The sequence below is a fragment of the Lissotriton helveticus genome, chromosome 5_1 (genome assembly GCF_964261635.1).
Source record: "Lissotriton helveticus chromosome 5_1, aLisHel1.1, whole genome shotgun sequence".
NCBI lineage: Eukaryota > Metazoa > Chordata > Amphibia > Caudata > Salamandridae > Lissotriton > Lissotriton helveticus.
In genome coordinates this window covers 1,542,643,099-1,542,659,806 of record NC_136065.1, presented here as the reverse complement: position 1 = coordinate 1,542,659,806, position 16,708 = coordinate 1,542,643,099, and positions in this window count along the sequence as shown.

Genomic DNA, 16,708 nt, shown 5'->3' with positions numbered 1-16,708 from the left:
TTTTCAGTGTAAGCCATCCTTTTCTTTCTCTCCTGTGTCTAATTGGGTCATGTGAGTGCGCTTCTGTGTGTTTGTGTGTGCGTGCGTCTGTGTGTGGCATGTGTGTGTGTGATGCCTGACTGCGCTTGCATTTGTGCTGTGAGTGTTATCTTATCTCCCCCCTCTCTCTTTTGCTCCCTGGTCTTACTCCTTCACCCAATTGCCCCATTTCTTTCTCCTTACTTCCTCTCTCACTTTGCCCTCTCACCTCTATCCTCAACCCCTCTCTCCCCTTTCTCTCTTGCTATCTCTCCTTACCCATCCACCCATGTTGCCCCATCTCGCTCTCTGTCCTTAATATACCTATTTCTTCACATTTGTAGCTCTATTTTTCCCGGTTGGCTCTCCTCTGTCTCAGACACTGATCTCTGTCTTTTGTTTCTGTCTGTTCCCTTATCTGCCTCTTATCGCCATCTGTCCGTCTGTTTTTTGTTTCTATGTCTCCCACCCTATCTGCCTCTTATCCGCCTTTGTCTTCTGCCGCCGTCAGAACACTTCAAATGCATACATTTTTCAAACATGTAAATTAAATATTTAATTCAAGCCACCACACAGGGGTGAGACAAAAGACAGAGGTCCTTAGTTATGAGGTTGATTTTTTGGTGACGCACCAGCGGCGTAAAAATGTGCCTTGTTGCACCATATTTACAGAGTGACTCATCTAGGTAGATGCGTCACTTTGTAAACCCCTGCGCCACATTATACCTGCGCCAGGTATAATTTATGCAGAGGGGAGAATTCCGACGCAAGAAAGGGTTGTAGAAGTGATGCAGCGAAATCTATAAGATTTCACTGCGCCACTTCTAGGATGCAAATGCGTCAATATCTTACGCCTGCCTCACAGCAGGCGTAAGACTGACGCAGGCCCTTTTGAAAGAACACATTGCTGGAGTTACGTCACTTTTGTGACACACTCCAGCAATGCGTCACTTTTGCGCCATGCAGATACGTCAGAAACACTGACGTATCTGTAACTCCTTGCGACATGATGCGTCATACAGTAAGTATGACTCATCAATCATGTTGCAAAGAGGGCGCACTGAGAAGTGACGCATCGCTGCTTTCACGCAGCGATGCGTCACTTCTCATAAATGAGGCCCAGAGTGTGTTCGTGTATGTGTGCATGCATGTTTGTGTAAGTGTACACATATGTATAGCCTGTGTGTGTGTACTTGTATATATGTGCATGCGTGTGTGAGTGTGTAAGTGTATCTCTTCTTGGTAATACTATATATGTATGCTTTCTTCCTTATGTGCATGTCTATGTGCCAGTGTTGTGTTTGTATTTGCTCATGTCTGCATGCGTATGCATGAGCGTGTGTGTGTATGATTGTATGGTTGCTTCTATCTGTGTTTGCATCTGCAGGTGGCTCTTTCCAAATGTGTGCATGTGCATGAGTGTGTTTGTGTCTGTGTATGTGTGTTTCTTTGTATCTGTGCTTGCACGTTTGTGTGTGTCTATGGGTGCATGTATATCTATTTTGACGTTTTTTATGCATATAAAAGGCCCAGGGGGTGGGGGAGAGGGCTTGACTAAAAACAATATCTGTGACAAGAACTACTTGCTGCGGAAAAGATTAACCTCAATAGTACCACTTTATTACTGGTTCTCCAATGGAACGAGGTCATACGGATGGGAATAGCGGTATGTAAATATCACCACTCCACGACATACAAAAAACAAAGTAAAAAACATTGTCATTTCTAACACCAAGAACCTCAGCTGTCACAAATGAGAGACCTATTGCATTGCAGATGCTCTCGTATTGTTGACACCATCATCCTATGATAAAAAGCATACATCTTTAATTTAAATTGTCAGCTTTATACAGTGAAGTACACCAAATACAGCTTTCATATGTAGAAAATGGTGCATTACTTGTTGATAGACATTTCAACTTGGAAGTAATTTCAAAAACGCTGGGGATTTTTCACATAGTGTAGCAATTCAGTACAATCAAGATTCGACGCACCCTACTTGTCTAGGTCTGGTTTTAACAGCGCAACTGTGGACCTATTATTTTAAATATACAGATTGGGTTGTGCGTCAACCCAATTCAAGCTTTGGCTTGTTTGGGACTGCCTTCAGCCCTCGCCTTGGGAGGCCATCCATCGCACCATGGATCAGTGCAGAAGAGTAAACACCTCTCGCTTCATGCTATTGGCTATTTGGTCTGTCACTCCCACCTCTTGGAAGTGATTCAATGGCAATGCTCAAAGTACTATTTTGCACATCAAAAGTATGCTAAATCATCACACTTTCTGTCACATTCATTTCTCTATCTCATGCACGCATTGTATTAAAAAAAGCAATCCTTTTTTTCCCCTGGAAGACTCATTGATTTTCTTTATGAAAAAAACAAGTGAATTAATAGTGACGCCAAGGGGTTGCTGCTCTTATGGTTGCTATAAGAGGCACACCACTTTGGTGTCCTTAGCAACCGCATTCAGCAGCTAGCTGTTGATAGGACTCCGTGTGCCCGACAGTTCCCTGCTTCTGATGCTGGGCCACGGCGGAAACACAAATTAAATGCACCCGGGGCTTTTGCAAAGGCAACAGAACTGGCTTGGATCTGCCAGACAGACATATTGTCTCTGCCGATGATTGCTAAAACAGTGTTACTTTCCCCAGTATAGGGTACTCTGGCTTCCGGTGACAGGAAGGTTGCGAATAGTCAAAGGTCCGTATATTGTGTCCTCAGTTACAAACCTTTTTCAGGCTTTGGCTTCACCAGACTTCTTACTTCTCCTCAAAGCCTAGTTCTATTACAGCTGTAGTGGTCGCTTCTACAATATTTCTGATTACAGTGTGTATATGGTCCTCGAATCAGAATGCTGTTCTTGGTCACAGTTTGTGCTCTACAAATAATAACTGATACATTTAGATAATAGATTAGTCAATTGACAGATATCTGCATTTCTTTAAATGCACCTGTGTAAAACAGATGAAGGTCTGCGAAGCTGGGATGCATGTCAAATCTCAGGGTAAACAATCACTATATAAACGAGTTCTGTTTTCTTCCATTTTAAGCATATTTGCTCTATATGGATATTCTAAATATCTGGAATAGCTCAAGCCTTTTAGTGCTATGGTGAACGCCCCCTTTATGAACATCCCAGTCACTTTATAGTTGAATGAATCTGGAACCTGCAGAATACTTCTAAAACAACATCATTCCTCCTCCTCAGTGTATTACAATTATTGTCTTCCTTGTTGATGTCCAAATCACACAGAAGCCTGCACAGAGTATGGTGAATGTGGGCTGACCGCTTTTATCTGATATGCTGTTGATCTATATTGCCCTACTTGTTGCTTTCACCCATCCTGCTTCCTCTGCACTCCCCAATTTCATCCTGCTTCTGTTGTTTATTGTCCCACCTTTTCCATGATTTCTATCACCTTGCTGCTTTCCTTAGTCTACCTAAACGTATGTAAAGCGCTCTGATACCCACCTCGGTCATGTTCGCGCTATACAAAACTTTAATTAAATAAAGAAACAAATAAATGTAATTTTGAAAGAAGGGGTATTTATTTGAATTATTGTTGATTGATGTTTTCTGTTCCACGCATGCATGTTAATTCACCAAAACCCCAGATGTAGCGGAAGTGACATCATACACTCTTTGACCTACGATTTCACTCACATACATGTTTACACATACACACATATTTTTTATATACCTCGGCTGCCGGAGAGGTTTATATTGCAGCTAACTGAACACAGTTTGTATCACACTTATAGTGAAAAATATAATATATGCAGTATCCACTTTTAGTGTAATAAAGGAATTAACAGAAAACAAAGAGAGTGCAGCCCCAACTGAGGTCCATAAGGACAAGCTGCCACTGTGTTCCTGACACTGATTTTGCCACCTCTGAGACCAGGGTGTTACAAAGGCAGTGCCAGGGGTTGCGAGGGGTAAGCCAGTGGTCGCAGCTACGTCCCCTAAATGACATCCATGGTGGCACGTTCTAAGGACGCTCCTCTTCCCTAATTATCTGGGAAGGCCGGGGTAGAGTGGGAGGGTATATAGGGAGGTTAAAGGGTGTGGGGCGGCCTCTTTGATGTTGTCACATTCAGCAGTGGCCCAGCTTAATTTGTGTCAGGGATAGTGATAGGCCGAAGGGCGGGTCGTTGTTAAATTTAGCTGGGTGGAGGCACATTTTTGTGGCATATTTACATTAGTTTGACCATGGCAAAGAGAAATGAGGCTGTGGAAGTGTTAAAGGCTTTGCAGGAGGAGGGCAGGGAAGATTTAATTAAAGAAGGAATTTTGGATCAGACCTGGGTAGGTTTCCGATGCCTGAAAAGAGCATTCGCTGAGGGTGTTACAGCTGCTGTCCTAGAATGTTTACCATCATGCAACAAATGAGGAAATGTAGGGCAAAACAAACGTTTCAGGATATGGATATTTTACCTCCCAAAGCGGAGGTTTCTTTACATTGTTTTCGGCACTCACCAGTAGTGCTGTCCTCATCAGCTCTGCAGTTCAGCTCAATAGAAAAATGTCCCAAAAGTTGGTCGGGAATGTGGGGCAGCCTTAGACACACTTGGAGGGTGCAGTTTGCCTCAGAGCTGCGAGGTGTGATGGTCAGACTGTTAACAGCCTCAATCATATGTTAAGTGGTAGAAGAGGCAGCTAGCAACGTTCAATATGGCAGCGCCAAGGTGCCATTATAAGGAGTGGATAGCAAAATTGAACTCCGACAATGAAGAAATGGCAATTGGCAGTGAATACAGTTTAAACAAATCGGAAATACTTAACATACTAGGTGAGAAGGATGCACATATTGCTAAACAGGAGCTTTCTGGTTTCTTCTTGGATACAGTGTATTTAGTGGATCGGTGCTGTAACTCTATGGTCAATAAAATACAAAGATGGGAGGTGGCTAATAGAGGAGGGTAGGCATCTAATTTGCTGTAGCTATCGGGGCCAGAGCAGGACCACAAGTTTGTATGCTCAAGTTGGGATCTATGGAGCAGTTTGCAAGAGAAGGGCTTACAGGAGATGCCAGGGAGATTGATGTGTATACCAGAAGCTGGGCAGGGAGATTAGGGACAATCTAGTGTGGCTGGTGGGGCTACCAGCTGTGACGTGTTCCTTTTTAAGTCTGGCGACCTAAGCGGACATCCTGCAACAATGCTAGCACCCGAGGTTGACAGATGGGTCCTGCCATTGGTCAAATCCCAAGAAATTTATGGTCCCAGTTTTAGGGTAGGAGGTGTCCTGACCGGCCTCCCTGAAGATGCAGATGCCACAACCTCTCACAACATGGATGATGATGGTGGTGTGGAGGATGGTGAAAGCCCAAGTACGATTGCGGGGGTGACTGATTATGAGGATTTAGGGTCAGAATGATCTGAAGAATGTTGGGATTTTGATGATGATGACATCTCATTAGAGGAGGGTTAAATTATGGAGGAAGGACAGAGAAAACCTTTCGGGGGGATAATAGAGGCAGTGCCCACTGTAATGAAGGTCGGGGTTCTAACATATCTCATAGTGCTGGTGACTTACAGCTAGAGAGCAGCTGCAGGCATAGTATGGGCAATTTGCCAGCAAAGTAGAAGAAAAGAGGCTTGCAGACTGACATGCATCTAATTTTAAAACCAGGTAAGGATAAATATTGGAAACCGAGGGCTGTTGGTGCTGACCGGGGTGCACAGAAGGTTTTGAAGGTAGCGCTTTTGGGAGTGGGCAACACTCCTGTGAAGTCAACCAAAGTATTGTGAAAAACAGGTAAAACAAGTGTGGAAACGGACCCTGTTGAAGAATCAGAATGTAAGAATTGGGATAAGCGGGAGTTGGACAGGCGGCTTAACGTACCAATGACAATTGAAAATTCGACATCAGCATTTGTAATTTATGTATGTGTTTACTGAGAAGGCTATCCAGAGTGATACATCTAATTTTCTGTAAATATGTACATGTGGTTTGGAGGGAGCAAACGGATTATGGTGGTTTTGCATGGTTGATATATGATGAGGAATTTAGGGCAAGGTTGGCTGCGAACCTAGACAAAGAATTGGGTGACCTTGACAACGAGTTGTGGATTCAATGGATGATGCTTGCTTGACCGATACCATTGATGCACACAGTGAGTGGTCTGCCATGAAGGTACAAGATCTTTCAGGTGCACCTCACTCAGTTTGTGGTGGGTTTTGCTAGATGGGATCAGTTTCCACAGAGTGGCACCTGCTGGTCGTTTAACAGGGGGAGCTGCACCATAGCACAATGTCAGTTTTGGTATGACCATTCCAATTGTGGGGCGAGGCACCCGTTTTTAAAATATTTACGACAAATCTCTTTGAACTTGCAAGGTGGACAATACAGTGGTAGAGGTCAGTAGTCTATTGAGGTGAAAGGGCCTACACCAATTAAGTTGTAGTTTTCAACCATTGACTACAGTTTTATCCTATTAAACCCAAGTACAAATCCTTTCTTTGGGGACTTAAGGATGGGTTCAAATTATGTTATCTAGATCCTCGGTTCTGGAGACAGGCAAACAATTTGAAATCAGCTAGACTAATTTGGAGGTGATCAGGGAGAAGTTGTTGAAGGAGGTGAAGAAAGGCAGATTAGCAGGTCAGCTTTATGAGTGGCCAGTTCCCAAAATCAGCAAGGCGAGTCTAGGTGTATTCATCATCTTTTTTTGTCCAGAGGAGGGAGTCCATCAATGATTTCATAGCTAATAAAGATGCAAGAGTAAAATACGCATCGGTGGCCAATGCCATTTCATTCACTATACAACATGGTAGAGGTGCAGAATTGGCGAAGTCAGATATTAGGTCAGCTTTTCGGTTGTTGCCAGTACACGCAGGGAAATTTCCCCTTATTGCAGCGTTTTTCTCAGTTTAGAACGCATTTCAAAAGGGTTACAGGGTATCTGGATGATTTTCTATATGTTGGTATAGAGAGTTCAGGGGAGGGCATTAAAGCTTTGACCGCTTTTAAGGAGGCAATGGTAGAATTGAGAGTGTCTTCACCCCCAGAGAAGATGGAAGGTCCTTTGGCCATGCTGACATTTTGGCCATTGAGTCCGATTCTGTTGCCATGGAAGTGCGATTTCCCCAAGACAAAGCTCAGGTTTTAATTCAGCTGTTGGAGAAAGCTGTGGTTGAAGTTGAGGCAGGTTCAAAGTCTACTTGGCCACTTGAAAGTTGCGTGCTGGGTGGTTAGAGCAGGATAAGCCTCTGGTAGGCGACTTGGATGCCGTCCCATAAAGTGCGCCGGAAGGCAGTTTTGAGGGAAGACTTGAGAGTTTGGATTACTTTTTTAGCGAATTTAATGCTGTTTTTTTTGTTGTCCTTTAATGAAGAATAGCTTTGGCAAGTGCAGATATTTTCTGAAGCTGACAGTTCACACCAAGTTGGTCTTTTCTGGAATGGACGTTGGACGGTGGAATGGTGGCCTGAAGATTGGTTAGTATAGAAGAGAGGTATCACATTTTGGGAACTTTTCCCCTTAGTAGCTGAGATGGTTTTGTGGGGAAAGCTGCTGGCTAACACAAAAGTTTCATGTGGACAATCAGACAGTGGTGGGGTTAGTGTGCTCGCAGAAAGCTAAAGTTGAAAGAGTTTAACAGTTATTGAGGGTTTTTCTGTTCGGGTGACTCTAAAGTAAAAATTCTCTTAGGGTGAGATATGTACCTTGTCGTGTATTTCTATAGGTTCTGAATCAGTCCCCCTATTCCTGACCCTATTCTGGTTAAACTAACTATCAAGTTAACTAACAGTCAGCCCATGAGGCAAGAAAACCCCCATGATGCAGATACCGTTATCTGACGCAGTCACACTACGGCACAGGAACGTGTTATCTGATTAGGTCATAACGCTTGAGATCTAATTAGACAAGCGACATTCCTCCAGCCCCTGATAAGGCATACGACGTTCTCATAACAAATCAAACCTATGACAACCTGGATAATCCGTGCGGCCATTGTTTTGATTTCACAGAGAACTTTAGTAAAGAATGTGCTAACGAGCAAGTCGTATGACATCTTTATTGACGTATCTATGTCCATCCTTACGTCAATCTCGGCACCTTTAAGGTATAAATATTGCCGACCTTGCCCCATGCAAACACACGCGTGGTGACAAGACGGAGCAGCCATACTTGCCGAAGCCGAGAGCAGAAGCAGACCCCGCTGGCAGCAGCCCCGCCTTCCTGACGCGCTGAGAGACGCGCTGCTATCTCAAGACGAGAGACCCAGCACCGGCGTTTCTGGGCAGCCCTCGCAGGCAGCCTGGAATATCGAGAGCAGAGAAAGAGATACTATTCCTCATCCATCCTAAATTCCAGGTACAGAACTGAATAACCCCTCACAGAGAATTCTTTAGTTATTCACTTGGCAAAAACAAACTTAACTTAAACTGTAACTTTCTATTCCCGCCCACGCATTAGACTTAGGTCAGGTACACGGGGTAGGCATATTTAGAAACACCAGTTGAGTACGTTTAGTCAAATGTATATGTGTATGTAAATATATTTTAATCATTTTAAACATCATATGGCTCAGAAACCATATCAATGTTTTTACAGTATTATTTTATACTATTGCTTTTAATGTATGCACTTTACTTAACTATAAGTATTGCAATAATATCGATCCATTTCTCATGTATGAGAAAAGAGACTGATCAATAAATAACACCTTTTTATTGAACACGCCCGTCTCTTCCTTTTCTCTACATTCTGATGAGACTAAGAATGCACGTACTGACTGAGTAAAATAATTGCCTTGTGCTCACACGACTCTCGAGATTGACTCTTGATTAGGGGAGAGCAAAGTTGTCATGTTCTATGGTTGTCAGAAACTAAATCCCTTCTTGTCTAATCAGGGGAGTTAATTCCTTCCTTGAACATTCGAGAAAGTTTCTAGCGAACTCTGAGCTTAGCTGGCAAACCCAAAAATTAAGTCTAGTATCGACAGTAGTAGACCTAGTTAACGTCTGGTCTAGGCCTTTACTGCTGTAGGTACTATTCCAATGCGCAGAGCCTATTGGGAAAATAGGAGCTACACTACATGGCGCCCAACGCGTTTGGAAAGGGCGATAAAACTAACGTAAGACATTTAGAGTAACTCAGTCGTGCTTTCTCACTCAGACCCCTTTTCCCAAATACTCCAAAGACGTCTGGAGTGGGTGAAAGGTTATATCCTCCAAAACCTCGCAGGAGGGAACTCCTATGTATGGTTCTTGGTCAAGTCAACGTTGAAGGATAAACAGTTCCAAAATATTGTGCATCTAATCTTTGTTCCATAAAGAAACCTGATCTGCAAATAGACATAATACCATCCTGTCTGTAAAATGGCAGAGAGTGATGATGAAAGAGAGGCAGTTAGATTAGCTACTGAACTCGCAGATGCTGATGCTACCATGCAAGCAGCAGACCCGAATATAACACGCATTCCGGTCATTAAAAGGAGATCTATAACCTTAAAACTTATAGAAAATGGACTGACACCTAGAGGTGGCACAGTCATATTCGTAATCGAGGCACACGAATATCGGCAGACAGAGGTATACTATTCATGGATACATTTTCCAGCAGCAAATGCTGTAACAAAGTACTTCCACTATTACAAAGTAGAGGAACCTCCTGAAACGTACACTCCTTTCGAGGAGGTGGAAGTACCACTCAAATTCCAAGAGCATTTGCTCTTATTTGATGGCGCCCTAATACATAACAATCACATTACAAGGATGGGTCCTTTAGGAAGACCAGGAGCAACGTGGCCGGTCTTAGCCGGATACACACCACATCCAGACATCGAAAGAATGCCTGCAGCAGAGCTGTTAATACAGCTAAAACAACTACTAAAAATTCATAGACAATTAGTTCAGTATGTAATGCGGACTTCAACAATTCAGCCAGCGATTAAACTTCCACAGCTGACCCCTCACCAGGGGAACACAAATAAAATTACACCACAGAACATCCAATCCTGCCTAGGTAAAGTTCCAGCTAAACGGGAACAAATACCATTCTGGTTGGCACAGAAAATCACCCAAATAGAGGCGGTGTTTCCTGACACCACCCCATTAGAAAAACACAGGATTCTGACTATATGTCTCCCAATGGGAATCGCACCACACATTGAGGACTGTGACACTTGGGGTACAGTCTTTGCTTCCATCTACACAAAAACGCACGGTGTTCCATCCATTTCGGTAATACCAGATGTGCTAAAACAAATTCAAGATGAATACGGTCCAGAACCTGCTTTAACTCTTGGTATGAAATTACTAAAAGACTTCAAGCAGGTCTCGGCTATATTATTAGCCAACATAAAAGGCGAAGCAGCAAACGTGGCGATCCGCCAGAGGTTAAAAGAGACAGATATAGCAGACCAACCAGCTGAAATTGCCAGAATCATAGAAAAATCCTATGAAGAACTAGGCAGAGATAGTCTAGGTGGAATACCAGTAAAACCGCAACTGACTACAAGTCCAGAAAAAATATTTTTTAATAATAATAATTCACCAAAAAAGAACTGGGATGGAAACAAACAATCCAATCCTAAAGAAAAGAAATTCCAGTCCCGAGGAAGGTCTCCTAGGCGAAGAGAGAAATCTCCAAACCAAAGACAGAGGTCACCGCAGAGTGACCCCTCGGGGAATAGATATAACCTTAGAAATAGGGATAATATTAAAAAACCTGATAGATATCAAGACATTGATACACGTCCCTCTCAATCTTTTCAGAATTCCTCGCAGAAATCGGAAAGAAGAGGACGATCAGAAGAGCACGCCAAGTCCAAAGACAAGGAACCTGCTCAACAAAAAAAGAAATTACAATTTCCAAAAAAGAAGGTAGCCAGTATCAAGGTAGTTAAAAATGCTGAGAATACTGAGGACACAACTGAAAAACGGAGAGTGGGCTCAGACAATGCTAGACAGCGCAGCAGAGGTGAGCATAGCTCGCAAAGTCCTTATGAATCATCTGGAGACAGTGGACACGAATGAATACCTTCAAGTGGAAACTGCAGACACCAGAGTTAGCAAGCCCCACAAGATATACGAGATAACATTACGTATAGAGGGAGATAAGACTAGGAAAATAAGGGGACTATTTTGGGATAACCTCTCCAAAGGCTATGACATCCTTCTAGCTGAAAAAGACTGGCCACCAGAGTTTGTCAGGGAGTGCCCTCATGGCAAAGAAGTAATTATGCCTGCCTTCTCGAATCAAATACCGATTCATAAAAAATACACACTTGCTAGAAAGTGGGCAGTGGCCTTAGCACCTGCTTTATATAAAAATCATGTAGGATGGGATGAGGATTCTCCTCCTCACAAAATCCAGTTAAAATCACAACCTACTGCACAAAGGCAGTACCCAATTAAGCAAGAAGCTAAAAAACAGGTAAATGAAATACTAGATCAGCTAGAATACCAGGGGGTGATTGAAACTTGCACCTCACAAATGAACAATCCTTTGTTTCCGGTCTCCAAACCAGACAATTCATATCGTCTAGTTTTGGATTACCGACACCTTAACACATGTTGCAAAACCTTTGCAGTGCAAAACTCACACAGTGCTGCACTAATGAATAACATAGTGCGCAAAAAATACAAAACAACCCTGGACATCTCCAATGGATTCTTTTGTCAAAACATAGCACCAGAGAGCAGATACTTAACTGCATTCTCAGTAAATGGCACTCAAAAACAATTCTGTCGGTTAGCCCAGGGGTACAAGAACAGCCCGGGGGTATTCTCAGCGAGAGTAACAGAATTACTACAACTATATGATGATGAAGCATTATCTTATGTCGATGACATTTACTTAACAGATGATGACTTGGAGACTCACTTGAAAAGGGTGAACACCATAATACTTGGGTTCGCTGCAGAGGGTTACAAATTCAACTTTAAAAAATCCAGAATTGCCCATCTGACAGTCTTGTACGTAGGATATGAATTATCAAGTATAGCCTGGTTGACAATTTTCTAAGAACTAGAAGAATTAAAAAATCTAAAATATGAAAAGACGTATCCTCTGCCAATCGACATTCTGCCTCTACGACATTACGCCTGTGTAATCTATACAGACGGACATGCTCAACCCTCCGTTTGGGGAGAACAAGCATACAACCCCACATGTGAGATTACAAAAGAAGTGTGGCGCGGAGGTATATTAAAACCTCTATTAACAAAATCACACTCAGTAGAAACTAATTCAGAACAACAAACTGAAATAATAGCATTGAAAATGGCGCTAGATAATGCGGATCGCGAATTCCCGACACTTATAGTGTCAGATTCATATTACTGCGTCAAATCATATAACAGCGATTTGCAGACATGGATTCAAAACGGTTACAAAGATGACACAGATGCACAAATAAAACAGAAACTGCTCTGGGAACAAATAGCTCTTTTACAAAAAGAACTACCAAAGACTCACGTGACTCACTCACTGAGTCATCAACGTGATGGCGTTCACGTTGTAGGGAATTCATTGGCTGAAACAGCCGCAGCGGCAGCCACTAAACCGGCTCCCGTAGTTCGAAAAAAGCGTACATTAAAATACATTGACGGTGAAACATTGCTGGCGGTGAAAACGTCATTAAAAGGCGACTGCTCAGCGTTACCGATCAACTATCCACTCAATTATACATACATAATCGATGCAAACTCCGTCCCTTTTGCTCGAATCCCTGGAGTGGGGGATAGAGTGATTCCAAACATGGACAGGAGAAACTTGTTAATCGCAGACGCACACATGGGCGAGGGTCTCAGACACCTTAAATTAAAAGATTCTCTGGAAGAATTACAATCACGGTACTGGTGGCCAGGCATGAGCCTGCACTACACCATGTTTGTAAAAAACTGCCCAAACTGCAACAGAGATCGCAGTGGGGAGAGAAGCAGTTTAATACCTCGTCGTATCAAGGCAGATAATATTACCAGCAAAAAGAATGGCTTGCGATTAACATATACAGGCTAGTTTCCACTTATAATGTAGATCCTCAGCACTCGGCTGACGTCCGGACTGTTATACAAAGATTTGCGAGTCTAAATGGCATATACGCTAAGAGCATGCTACGTTCGACCATTGTTTTCACTCAGGCAATCCAGCCTGGGGGGGAAACATGGCCAAATGAGCACAGCCCAGCGGGAATCTTCTCACTTCCTTCCTGAGGGTACGGGATGGTGTAAAGAAAAAACCAAGGCAGAAAGCAATCTATAATGGAAAGGATATTAGGTTCGGGAGCTGGGTGGGTCAAACATCTAATAAGTGTCCAACGTAGTCTAAATAACTTGCCAAGAAATTCTCTGAAGGGATTCAGTCCGTACGAATTATTATTCGGAACTAGGATGTTGATCTCTGACCTTGATAGTCAGACTTCAGTGGTAATAGAAAAAACCTTTGATGTCAAAGACCGTTTGGCTATTTTGCATGACTTAAACAAAACAAGAAAAGACCTGAGCAACATACAGTTGAAACAACAGCCAACGACCACTGAAGAATCACCACCTGTCCCAGCAAGACCTGTCTGGATTCCAAAAGTCGGGGATCTAGTCAGGGAGAAGATCGCGGTAAAGAAGGAATTTGGGCCTTCTTACAGAAAAGCAGTTCCTGTCTTGTCTGTCAACGGGACAAGATCAGTTGTACTACCGCCACTTGCTGGAAAAAAGGAGAACCGAGTTGTATCCATCGACCTGGTAAAACCACAACATGTGGCCGATAACAAACAGTAGGCCAAGTGGACTCCCAATAAGTAGCAGAACACCAAGGTTTGCTACCAGCACAGAGGTCCTAACAAAAAGGTTCATCACATTTGAAACGCCTAAAGAAGAACAAGAAGGACTATGCAACAATGCAATAGAACTCAGACCTCTGAAAACCCAAATAAAGACATTTAGCAGAGACACACCAATCTATACTGAAGTACCAAGTGAAAATGCAAAAAACAGAAATCCTGAACCAATTGGAACAATTGACAGAACTGCATCCGGTTACTTCATCAACTTCGATGATTCCTCTGACGGCTTCAGTGAATCAAAGACACAGCCATCATCAAAATCCTTTAAAGACAAAGCTAAGGAACTTTTGAAACATCTGAAAGAAACATATCTGGTTTCTCCATGGATTGAATTTTGGGTGGGTTTTGGTGCATTTATCCTCATACTTTGGCTCATCATGGTATTTACTTTGGGACGCTTCATTGAGGGAAAATATGCTAAAATGGACACAGCAAGTCAGAACATCAACTTGGTCCTCAAACCACACACATCTTCACACGTCGAGAAAAGAGAACTTTCTTCAGCCAACTTCACAGCCAATCCTATACCTGGTGGGGTAGCCTGGGACAACACTGACTATGAAATTTATGGTCCGGTCGAGATCCTGAAATATCCACACCAAATCAAGATCTCCTTGAGTGACTTTGCAAAACCAAACTCATTTGCTGATGATTGGGACTTCGAAAGTATTAACAACATGATGTCTGATCTAGTAATGTCTGCTAAATTTACAAAACATGATTATTTGCAAGGTTCTACAAATTATGATAGTATGTATTGCTATAACCATTATGGTAACCATTTTTTGCATAAATCTGCACAACCTAGAAATGTTTTAAATTATAATCAATGGGAACATTGTGCAACACCTCCGAAAGGGAGCTCAAGAACTGTTTACGACAAATATTCATATTTTTCAGGTTTTAACACAAGTAATGCTGAAACATTTTATTTTAAATTGTCAAACAAGACAGGGATGAAAACCATGATAACCAACACAAAATTGATATATTCAGATTCATTCTTTGAAAAAATGAATACATTTGGATTTGATTATTGGGACAAAAATGTTGATTTGAAAAGTGTTTGGGGTACAAAAGATTGGCAAGTACAGGGTTTAGAAGCTTTGTTTAGAGCCTGCATGATCCCAGAACAAATGATATTTTTAAATGACACTGTTCAACAAACCACCTGTCTTGGTTTAGCCAAAATCAAAGATTTAAATAAACCGTCTATTCCGAAGCCAACAATGTTTAGCAATAACTCTGATACAGATGAAGAGATAGACGTAAACCATATATTAAACCAAAACAGAACACATCCTGATTGGAAACAATGGTTGATCTGGCCCACAGATACAAATAACTGTCAAGATAGATTCCTGAATAAAACACAGGGTTTCAAAATGACCAGGCCAGACCCTAGATATCCCCAAAGACATCACCCAGGGATAATAACAACCTACAGTGTGGGCAAATTATGCCTTCAATGGCTACAGACTTCCACACTGCCTGAAATTAAGCAACACCTAACTTTACTTACTGATGGTGCTGACTTGCGTGATTTCATACTGGGACCACGCAAACATCGTCAAAAGCGTTTCATAGCAGCCTCTGTATATGCAGCATACAATGAGGCCTGGAAGGTTACTCAAATTGAGACAGCAGAAAGAATACGGGAAATTGACCGTATTAATTTGGAAAAATCACTTTCTGTAGTGGACAATGGGTTAATGACTCTGTCCTCCAGAATTTTTTCATTGGACAGCATTGTGTCTTCAGCAATCGATATATTATCGCAAGACTTACTGTTATTACAACATGGTCAGTCACAATTGCGTTCCATTGTACTGCTTGGCTGGACGTTACAAAATCTGCGTTCAGGCTATGTGCCTTGGCGTTTAATCAACACAACGTCACTATTCCAAATCTTTAACCTTACTGATAGACAAATCGGTATGGCGCAAAAGGGTGCTGATTATACAATCTTGAGCATTGAAAAACTAGAAAGATTACCGTTGACAATGTCAGAACGACCTGTCAGTGAATGGATAATCCACGGAATCATAAATATTCCAATCTCAACCTTCAGGTTTCAATACTGCCAAAAATATATACAGGCTGGCATGTACGAGAAATTGGGAAAAGGGTACCTTAAAACAACTTGGAACCTGCCCTATTCACATGCATGTGTCAGTAATAAAGGACAGAAAGTGTTTCTTAGTGGCAACAATTGTGCTATGTCACTAAGCGGCACGCTTCTGTGTAACGGAATTAGTTTGCATGGAGCCTGTGAAGGGAATTCATACAACCTTTCATGTCACCAGCAAGGCGCACCTGCAACTGAAATAGAACCATTCTTTCAAAGACTCTATAATGGGAGTTACATTCTTATTGTAGACCGCAGATGTTGCAGTCTTATGCCCGGGACTCCTTATCTAGTAACTACAACGGCGAAGGTCAAGTGCTGTGGATGTTCTTTATTCCCCAGCTCCTTTCCAGACAGGGAGGCAAGGGCATGGCCCAGTTTGAAAATTACTTCTATTCGAATAGATACTTTAAGCAGAATGAAAACAGTGCTTCTTCAGACGCCTACAAGGCTCACGTCATCAAAAGAAACGTATGATCTACAAGTCGCAAGGACGACTGCAGAGATACATACATTATTATCGACTAATTCCCCCGTACATTTCGCGGAAATCCTGAGCGAAATCTTAAATATTTCTGATACCACTGGGGTCTCAAAGGTATTTAAGACAGTATTTTTGATGGCATTAACACCATTCAAAGCCATACTGTGTATTTTTCCAGATTTCGTCCATTCGATTTTTGGCGGACTTCCCCTGATCCTGGGACTAATTGCAGGAATCCTATTCCTAGTCCTTATTTTTCGTTATGGCAACCCATGTCACA